The sequence below is a fragment of the Mytilus galloprovincialis genome, unplaced genomic scaffold (genome assembly GCF_965363235.1).
Source record: "Mytilus galloprovincialis unplaced genomic scaffold, xbMytGall1.hap1.1 HAP1_SCAFFOLD_78, whole genome shotgun sequence".
Taxonomy (NCBI): Eukaryota; Metazoa; Mollusca; class Bivalvia; order Mytilida; family Mytilidae; genus Mytilus; species Mytilus galloprovincialis.
Window position 1 is genome coordinate 47,321 of NW_027468018.1, and position 11,830 is coordinate 59,150.

Below are 11,830 nucleotides of genomic sequence, written 5' to 3' on the forward strand. Positions count from 1 at the left end.
GGTAAAATTTACCTGTAACGGAACATGTATGTCTGGTGTATGTATATCACTCGTTCCATCTACAATATACGGAAATGACACGACCGGGTATTGTAAAGCTTTGAGGGACTTTTAATGTCAAATTCATATCCCTGGGCGAAGAAATTACCAAGTTTGGAAAACACCGTGTGTACACTGACTTATAAAAGTGTTTATGTCTTTCATGCTGTCTAGTCTGAGAATACAAGTTTGAGCAGTTTTTGAAGGTAAAAAATAAAGGTTTAATAATATTGCAAAAGTCTGTGAATAATTGAAAATAGGACGTTCCGGAAAACACAAGTCGCTATATTAAATGCTTGTAAATCTCTGTTACATGTGGTGCGCTTCTATTTAAATACCTTTCTGTTAATCATAAGAAAGTGTAAAAACAGTTATTGAAATCCGGCTGAAAAAAGGGAAAACGAATAGTGACTATCTAACTTATTTTTCAAATATCGAATACACATATAAATCTCTAACCATCCACGCTTACAATATTTGTTTTTACTGACAGGTGTCTGCTGGCATTCGATTGGATATTAGTTTTATGTAGGCTTACCAATTCATCCCATTTATCCAATCAGCTGTCTTGTGTGCGATCTCATACGGTTCACACTAGGGTTCACATAGTCTAGTTTTTTATAATGATAGCGATAAAAATTATTCGTGCAGAATATACATCGTGACACTATAAAACAAAAATATCCTGTCCAAAAATGACTTACGAGACACCATATTAACCAAATAACTATTTAAAAACTAAGACAGCATACATATAAAATATTATCATTCATAACAATTACTATTTAAAAGGGAAATATTATACTATTAGTATCATGGTCCCAGCATTTTAACAAATTTATCAAAACAGGACGTTGTTGCAATGGTGTGACTGGGACTTTACGGTGCGTCTAAAAATAACCTAGGCCGCCTCGGTGCACTATAAGCTCTCGAAACTGCACTAAGACCATGATGGAACACTATAGCGAACTTTCTATACTAATGAAATGTCCATGTGTGGAAAAAAGATCTTACTATACACTGTACGGACATTTAGACTTATTCACTAGCTGTGATATACAGTAGAAGATTTAGCAAGGATAGCAAGGATACAAAAATTACGATATTAATAACGCTAAAAATTAAAAGGAAAGTGTACGCTATGTCGCCCGGAATCCGACACTGACCTAGCAAATTACGACATAATTAAACCATTAGCAACTTTGTAAAAAAATATATAGAAAAAATGTCTTTTCTTTTCCTTAAACTGGGAATATTATGATAATCAGATAAAGGTAATGTCTGTCAAAAAACGTATTTTACGAAATAATTGAAATCGGATTTAGATTAGATTTGTGATCGTTGGAATTTAAATAATCTATCTCTTTATAATTACCGAAAGCTATTTCAAAGCTAGTGAACATGTAGACGAACCAGTGGACATAGACGGACTGGTAAACATGTAAACAGACGGGCGAATGTGACAGACTTATTGACAAACATTCACATATAGACAGACCTGCAGTTGGGAATGTAGGAAGACCAGGAGAAACGCTAAGGTACGCTTTACGCACACCCAATACACGCTTTAAGCTCGTTGTGCACACGATACAGATATGATTGACAGGTTGAATGCATCAAAATTACTAGCGTTTTGGTAGCGTGCATGATTTTTTTTACCTCGGCCGACGTACGTCGGATCTATACGTTGATGTGTGAAGCCGGTATTACATTATTTAAACCACTAAACCACTAAACAGGCAATGTCAGTTTCTAATTCTTATGCACAACAAAAGTAATATAAGACAATACATCTTTATTAAACAATTATCTAATATATATATAATGCCAAACAAGCATTTGGGTTTACGATTGCATTTCTTATTTTTGTTTATGAATTGTGTTGTTAGTACTGGTCCGGGAACACAATTATCCCCCTTCAATTTTCGTTGTCAATTTTCGTTCACAAATATAGTTCCCTTTAATTTCAGTATATTTTTTCTTAAATTTTTTTTTGCCTTTCCTTTGAATTTTTCCCCATTTTTTTGCTATAATGTGAATGTAAGGTCATCTAAGAGAATTTCTGTAAAATTTCTTTTTGATATTTTGAGCAGAAATGAGTGTATTTGTTAGGTAAACATAGGTGGGATTTCCCCTTTTCGGAAGCTCTCTGGCTTAACCCATACTGGTGTCCTTGTGTTTAGAATTAGAATTTAAAATATTTATAAGACAGATCAGTATCTAAAAAAGAATACTTTAATGAACGAATGAACTTTATTACCTTAAAACTACATTTCATAGTAACAGAGAAAATATATATTTACAATTATTAATACCATGCACATTGGTTGAAAAAAAACCTTGATTTAACTTGCATGTAGCTTGCAGGACCGATTTACCTGTAACATTTGTAGAAATTTAGATTATTTTTATGTAAGATGACCGATAGTGCTGTCTCAATTCAGAGTCTGAACTTTAAAAAACATGATTAAGTGTGTATTAATATAGTACATAATAGTATAGAATGTGAAAGCGATTCCTTTGATATAAAATTTGCAGCAATATTCCAGTATAAAATGTCTGTCTATCTGTAGCTACATCCAACACTTAACATGTCATGATAATTATAATGATATTCGTCACAGATATCTCTTGAGCCGCAGAAATGACAACGTCTGTCTTGAAAGGGGTTAGTTAGTTATAACTTTATGAAGTTAATCTCTTTTCATGCTTTTGGAGAGTTGTCTCATTGGCAATCAATACCACATCTCGATCTTTTTTTTATTTTTTTTATATATATAAAGTTAGACTTCAATGCCCCCCCCCCCCATTTTTCTTGAAACTCCTCGTAGATTTATAATAGATAGCTTACATATAACATATGTTTTGATAACTAATAATAAAGATCTTATTTTAGTTTAAAAACTTTACGAATGCCCAGCAAAGATTAAGCGTGTTGCATTCGAAGTGATCAGACTACCGCTAGGCCATTTTAACTCAAAATATATAAAATATCGTTGCATCGGTAAAACTTTGAATCATTTTTGACAAAACTATTAGAATTTAAGACTGCTCTGCTTTTACAATAACTGTTTACTTGTTATCATTTCAATGAATATCGAGTAATATTTGTCGATGGACGGTTGTTGAGTTAATGCACGGTATTGTGATTTTTTTCACAATTGAATTTATAGAACCTTTTGTTAAGATTCATTGTCATATGTATCAAATCAAAATAGCTTTCTATTACCAGTTCCTTGGCGTTGCAACACCACTGCATGGTCATCCAATCAAAAAAGGAAAGTTATAATATTTATTTTATTAATAATATAATCTTTTATTCGTAAGCAATACAACTTACAGAAAATAATTATTACAAATATTCAATTACATCAGTGAAACATATTTACATTTAAACAATTAGTCAAATAATCATATAAGTAGGTATACCATTATAACAGTACAGCAGAATAGGATCAAATGGATTTTTAGCATTAATGAATGAATTTAATTTCGTACCTTCTCAGTCAGAAATAAAAACTTCCCTTTAATTGGTTAGTTCCTTTACATTATGAACAGATACTGGTGAGAACCCAACCACTTTAAAAGGGGGTCCCAACCGAGCATAAAAAAGGGGCGAGTTCCAACTGTATATATATGCCCCCTTTCAAATGCATTGATCGTCTAAAAAGTTTAAGATTCGACGGTTTTCTCCAACAATATGGTTTGATAAATTTCTTTCGAAGTTCATTATACTTTTCACATACTAAAATAAAATGATATTCATCTTCAATTACTTGTTTATCACACCATATTACAAAATCTCGGATATCTCTCAATATTATAAAATCGACAAGTTTCTTTATTCAAACAGTGAACAGACTGATTTATGCGGTATTTACAAATAAATGGTTTTATAAATATAATTTACAGCATGAACTAAATAAAACTGTTGGGGTCAAATACATCTATGCAACATACATTTAGGCGAGTCTTCAAAAAAATAGTTCATTTCACTATTAAGGCAGCAACCATTTGATTTTCTTGGGGGGCGGCTATGGATTTTTTTCCAAACATTCTTTTGGCGACAAATTTTTTTCTTTCAATATTAGCATTACATATAGTGTCAGCTGAGGGTAAAACAAACATTATTTTTCTCAGGGTCAAAAACAAATTATTTTTTTTTCCAAAACTCGAAACAAAAAAAAAAACATAGCCCCCCCCCCCCCTTTTCCACCCCCAGAAAATCAAATGGTTGCTGCCTAAAGCTACCGTTTAATCTATCTTTGAATTCAATTAAAAACAAGTTCACTTTTTTTTTAACCCTAATGTAACCGTATGTTAAAGCGTTTTCGTCCGTATCAATAAATTGTTTAACAAAATTGAAGTGCATGAGTATTATTAACGTCTGGGATGAGTGTGAGATTTCTCTGTTGATGGGAATAAACAAAATTTAGCTGAATTTGTATTATTCAAATTAATGAAAAGGCAAGCTAGTGTGTGTTTAAAATAATATTGTTGGAATGGATTTATAACATTAAAAATGTGTGTAACCGATTTTAGGTTGACTTGGACTGCGAATTTGAAAATAATTTATTTGTGAAATCACATTCTTTAAGATGACATATTTTGTAAGTACGTTAACCTTTTATTCTAATTATAGTATCTTTGAAATGCATTTTATAGCTGACTATGCGGTATGTGCTTTGCTCATTGTTGACGGCCGTACGGTGACATATAGTTGTTAATGTCTGTGTAATTTTGGTCTCTTGTGGACATTTGTCTCATTCGCAATCATACCATATCTTCTCTTGTATATTTATATAGCTGTTACTTACAACTGTCATGTGTACATGTTCCAGGCTCGTGCCGCTGAAAGGGGTCCCTTTTCAAGTTTGAAAATAGGTGAATAGGTCGGGAAAACTATCAGAAATATATATGATAAAAAAAAACAGTAAAGTTCCCACTACTTTTTTGGTAAACTTTCTTGCTATTCCCGAATGTGTTTTTGTGATTTATGCAATTTTATTCATGGACTAGCTAGCATAAAGAATTACATGTACTTTAAATGTATAAAATAAATTTTTTCTACAATGATATATAATTAGGAATAGAAATTAAAAGCCTAATTCAAAAACATAAAAAGGATTTTTTTATTTGTATCTTTAAATATCCTCGAAAATAACTGCGTTTGAAAGCTTCTTTTAATATAATTTACACGTATATCGAAATGTGTTCATACCAATTGTCCCGCTTAATACCGAACCCGCGTAACCTTAAAAATTAAGACATTACACAATCAAAACATTACAATTTTGTTTATTACAGATATTTTATCATATCCACGGTTGAATGCACAATATCCCCACCAAGAGAACCGTCTACTGTTAGAGGTGGGACGACAGCCTAGATGTCGTGTGCAAAAATAATAATCACTTGGTACGGTTTCAGCTTGCGTATTGTAATTTTAAATAGTATAGATCGATTCGTGTTTTAAAATCAAACAAACGCTACTGCTTGCACTGATGATCAAAAAATTACTTTTATATATATATATATAAAAAAACAATGTGTTTGTTACGTTATTGGTATTAAATTGTATATTTTGAAGATCATATTCCGTAATGTTATGCCCTGAATTCTATTCGATGTCTATAAAGCCAATAAAATCTATTTGTACTCGTAACAAAAAGGAGAAAAGATTGGGCTGCCTCTCTTCAATTTTGTCCAGTTACCAAAGTAAAATCAAAATTAAATTCTCCGACAATGCACATGTTGATATATTGTATATGTCATTCCAACACTTACACTTGTTCTTTTATTTGTGTGGCAAATTTAATGACCATTTTAATTCAAAGCTTGGATTTGCATCCTTCATTCTCCAGTACGTTTGAATTTCTACATACATCACAGTCAGTAATTAAAGTTGTGTGTTAAACGTCAGTACGAAAGCAAACAATCCATAGTAAAAAAAGATATTTAGAGGGCACATATGTATCTTTCGTCTGACAGCACGTATACACCACAGTTATCGTAAATTATATAAACATATAAAAAAAAAATCGATTTTTTTTTTAAGACAAAAAAGAGAAAAGAACTGATAAGTGAGGGTAATCCATGCGCCTTGCCTCCTTTATGTTTCGATATCTTAAAAAATAATTATTCTTTTATCTATTATAACACGTGAAAACTACACCGGTGAGTTCCATACATGTCATAAACTTACAGCTGGTCCTGAACATGCATGAAGTATTTGCCACTGGACTTTAAACAACAATCAATCACACTACAACTTGTAGTATATATAGTTGTGAAATACAAAATGTATATTATAATGATACATTTAGATGAATAAATAGAATACAAATACACTCTACTTTATATAACTGACACAATTTAAAGGAATACTCTCTAAACTATATAAGTAGAGAAGCGAAACGTTTCTTTTGAGTACTAAACAAACTTCCTAACAGTACATGTTTTTTTTAATGGTTTTACATGCGGCGCTCAAATATTTTGCATGGTCTTTTGGTATAGTGTTTAGACATATATGATATTGTAAGAACCTTTAACGTATAATAGATTCACATTCGTTACTTTGCTCAATATAAAAAAAACATAAGCATTAATTTATATTAAAAACTGAAGGTCAGACATCACTAATACGTGTTCATTCATTCTTTATTAAAGTTTAGACCTTTTTATCAAGAATGATGATGAGAGTAATTGTAAAATATAATAGGCATGTACTTTCTTACGTTATGGATCATTGATTTTGTTACCTGTTGACCCGGTTGATTACTAGCACGTGCCATTGCACTCGACCGTTTTAACTAAAACAGATTTTATTTTAAATCAACGCCATATATATATATATATACAAAGTATATACAAAGTACTATATACATATTATATGGATAAGAAAATAAATATTATAAGGATATATTGTTTGAATGAAAATTTTTATACGGTGATACTTTAACACCGTCCCGACAGAGACTGAATGCATTATATGATCAGGTTTCGGGATCCGGGAAGTCTTTTTTCGAATTTCCGAATGTCGGGAATATTTGTTTCCAACTTTAATAGAGTAACTCGCACGAAAAAAAAATAAACATACCAAAAAAGCAACAGCTTCAACGGTAAACTAGGACATATATCAACAGAAAACGAATTAAAGAAACTGTCATGCATAAAACAAAAATATACATGACTGTGTTAATTTGCCTCCGCTGCATTTCTGTGGATTGTCTCATTGGTAATCATACCACATCTCCTTAACTTTTTTAGGTTACGTTTAGGATTTTCCGTTACTAATCTTCAAATACAAAAAACATTTTTACCGGTGTTCACAACATTTCAAGGTTAAATTTATGGCATACATTCTGGTGTGTATACAATTAACGTACGTCCTTGCATTTAATTATCAATATATATTTATATAAATAAACATTTATTAAAAACTAAACAACATATATATATAGACGAATATTTTATTAGTTCCTCAACAAAACAAGAAAAGAAATAAAGAATTAACACAAGATTTAATCTTTTTTTTTTAATTAATCAGAATATACTTCAAATTGTAATAATAAAATACATATATACATGTATTAATCTAAAATACATTATCGAGTAGAAGGGGCGCAACTCGTGGTATCAAACCGGTATACTGAACGGATCAAAACAGGGTCTGAAAATTTTGAACGTTCTTTTGTATCCATTGTCTGTTTTGGTCTGACACGGTCTTAACGGGTCTAAACAACCCGCTAGACGATTCAGTCTTTTCCGTCTTGACACGCCTTAACGAACTGATTTACCTGATGAGGCTATCGATCTGAACGGCGACTGAACTATCTTAAATATCTTGACGATTTTTTCTAGCGGTAAATCCAGTCAATCAAGATGTGATCAGACCAAAATGACCGTTTCAGACTGAAATCGTGCTACTAGTGTTAGCATAATATAATGTCATCGTCCATTGAGAACAACTACTTGGTAAGTAGGAACTTGTAGAAACAGCGGGGTCATATCTTGCATTTTTTTGCTAACTATTTTAGTAATCATGTAAGATCAATGTATCTCTTCTAGCCAATTGTAACACACTTTGCTTCTATTTATTTCTAGATTTAACCCTTGATGCTATCGAATGCGTAGTTAAGTATGAAATACAAAAATCAGAAAACAACATACACAAGGAGTTAACTGAATTTAGAAAACAGTACAGTAATAATGCTATTGGGGAATTAAGAGCACATTTAGATGAAGTAAAACAAGAAGTTAACAGGAACGCAGAGGAATGTGACACGGGATTTAAAGATTTAACAGCCACTGTTAACTCCATGGAAACCACCATTTCAAAGATCGAAACTGAAACCAATGACAGCCAAAGAAAAATAAAAGAATTAGAAAACAAAGTGACAGATGTAGATCGTAAGTTGAACGAGATCACTGCTGGGATACCAAAAATCATTGAAGAAATCATATCCAGCGGGACATTAGCGTTTATATCCCCCAACACATTCGAGATTGATGAGTCAGTGGATGAACCAATGAATGCCACGTCAACCCCTCTTTCAACAAACCTACTACAAAAAAAACCTGAATGTACAAGAAAGAGAACAGTTGAGGATGGAGGGAAAAAAAACAATAAAAAAATATTATTAAGATATTCATGGAAGAAGAGCAATCCAGCGGGACTGGAGTTCCTTGAAAGCAGAGCTGATGTGCCTGATTTTTCGAGGGCCCAAGATTTCAAAATGAATGTTTATAAGGAGGGAATTAAGAGGGGCCTATGGCTTGAGGCAAACAATATTTTCATGAGAGTGTGCCAAAAAATTGACAATCTGCACAAGCTAAAGAAATAAGTAATGTGAATCATTCGACATATATTTATTTAACTTTTATTTGATTTAAAAGTCATAAAGTAAAAGTACTGGGAGTACTTATATAATCATTTCAAAGTGTGCATAATTCGTTTTTTTAAATTATTTTTGTTTAATAGAACATTGTGTTTTTTCCAGAAATCTAACATTTTGATATGCTTACAAAACTGTCCAAAATGTATTTTACCATTAATGTTATATCAAAACTAACTGAAAGAGTGTTTCAGCGCTGCATACTATTTCTTAGAGTTAATTACAGATCGTCCACTTATAAATTCCTTTCTTTTATTATTTGATTGATAACAACGACGTTATATTTGTATTGTTCTGCCTGGCTTACGAGTTTATTGTCAATTTTGAAAAAAAAATTATTGTGCAGTTAGATAGTGGTGACTTTTCAAATGTCATGATTAAATATTAAGGAATTCTAACTGTTTCTGTGTTTTAATGTTGTTTAATCAACAACCAAACTGTTAATCAGTAGAAAACAATAAGACATTATTCATTTTGAAATGTGCATGAGTCAATTTTTTCCATATTGTTGTTTGTTTGAAAGTCGTGATGAACTTCGGCAATCTTACATTTTATTATGCCAAAAATATTGTCCCAAATGTATATCTCCATTTACTTAATATATAAAAAATAACTTAAATATTGTTGAAACTGCATACTATTTCTAAAAGTGAATTGTTATATTTGTATTGTTTTGCCTTACTTTCGAGTTTATTTTCATTTTTGAAATATCGTTAATGTACAGCAGGGATGGGGTCGATTACTTTAAAATGTAATCAATTCAATTACAATTACTTTGCTTATAAAATGTAATCGATTACATTACAATAACACCTTATTTCATATGTAATCGATTACCTTTGATTACTTTTCTTTAAAGTAATGATGATTACTTTAGATTACTTATGATTACATTGTATATTGCAATATCAAAGGTGTTTTTATAATTTTTTATCCTAAAAAAAACTAACTTTGGGGATTTTTTTGAAAGCATTCATTTATTCATCTTATTTGAAAGAATTTATCGATAAGTACAGTGTAACATGTGTAACTTGATAAAATAGCTATGGACAAGTGTCCTTTCTTTAAGTAAAAAAGTTAACTTTATCTTTTTCTTCTCATTTTTAACCAACTGCCTTATTAACAAAAAACCTGAACAAAAAAGGACAAATAAATTAAGTATAGTTTTATTGTCTGTTGGAATATAATTGACACATCCATTAATGTTTTACAGGTGTTAATCACTACTTGAGTTTTTCTTAACAAACAATAGGTAGGCTTTGGTATTAAAATTTTGTTGTCTTAATAACAATATCAATGAAGTTAAACAGTGGTTTATTGTCATTATTTGTTTGAAATTTTTTAATACTAAATCTAATTAATAATTTTTAGAATTATTGTCAGGTGAAAACACAAAACAGCTTTGTAACGTAGGAAAGTATATACATTTTTGTTCAAATTAAGAAACAGTTTATTGTAATAAAAGATATTTGGTATTCATGAAACATCTGATGTCACCTATTGTGTACTTTGCATATTGTTTGTAATACTATGCCATACATATACACTGTACATGTACTAGTTTATGCTGATGAGCCGTAAGGCTCAAAGTTAATAAAGAATAAAAATTAGAAAGCACATACTATATTCGAATTTATGATAATCGAAATTTATTCAATTTGTCAATAAATGAAATCTTGTTTTAGCCTCCATATTGAATTAAGTGGGCTCATATAGTTTGTTCAAAGTCGAATTGGAACTAAATCTTTTTCTGCATTTGAATTTCAATGTAGTTACGTAAAAATATTGGGTTAACTTATATGAAATTGGAATTGATATCGGAAGTTTTAAATCAAGGAAACACATGCTTTCAAGGCAAATTCTTGAACCTCAAGAGCTCAATCTCATTATGTAGGCGAAACGCGCGTCTGGCGTATACTAAATTTAGTCCTGGTATCTATGATGAGTTTATTCACAACGAAATATTAGGGAAAGGCATTTTTGTTTAGTAAACTGTTAACAAAAAAACCCACTTGATAATACAAATGTGTTATCTATATGATACAATTTATCACATGAAACAAGGTCCCAACATGTGAATGCTAGTTTTAAGATTTTACATTCAAGCTTTGCATTTCTTAGTATAATTCAGCTACTTAGGGTCTAGTGCTTTCTCAATACTTTATATTATAAATTAAGCTAAAACTGAGGTGCTAATTTCAAGATTAAGAATACAAATAGTCCTCGGAGGCATTGAGCAAATTTATCTGCTAGCTTAATGTTAAAATTATTTGAGAAAAACACTAGTTTGATGAAAATATTTTCAAATAGTGCTTTGCGCATAATGTCCTGATTAAATAAAACAAACAAATGCCATGTTTTTTTTTCATTTTTTCCTTTAAGATTGTGATGTGATTTAGACATTTAAGGAACACATATTTTCAGTCCTGACATTATTTGAACATTGGTATATTGTTTTCCATTATGTGTTATATTTTAAACTGAAACATTTTTTTATTATTTTCTTTTGAAAAAACAACAACAAATTAATGACATTTGGCAATTTTATAACATTACCTGTCATATCATTTTCAAATATAGATTGACCGTCAACATGTATAAGTAACAGCTCTTTAAAACGTTAAGCAGCCAATTTTTATGTAGAAAATCCCTTAAAAAAATTTATCAGTTAAAATAAAAATGTCACAAGAAAGGATGTGTTTGCCATTTGCAGTAATCAATGTCAGTTTCTAACAGTTTGTACCAGTTGTAGAAAAAGAAGCAAACGTTGAACACCAAATGTATGTCTAGACGATTTCTTATCAAAAACCAAAAAATAGACACTTAGAATGCATTAAGTAATGATACTGACTGTTGCTAACTACTTAATGTGTACCTTTTATCGACTCGTATTG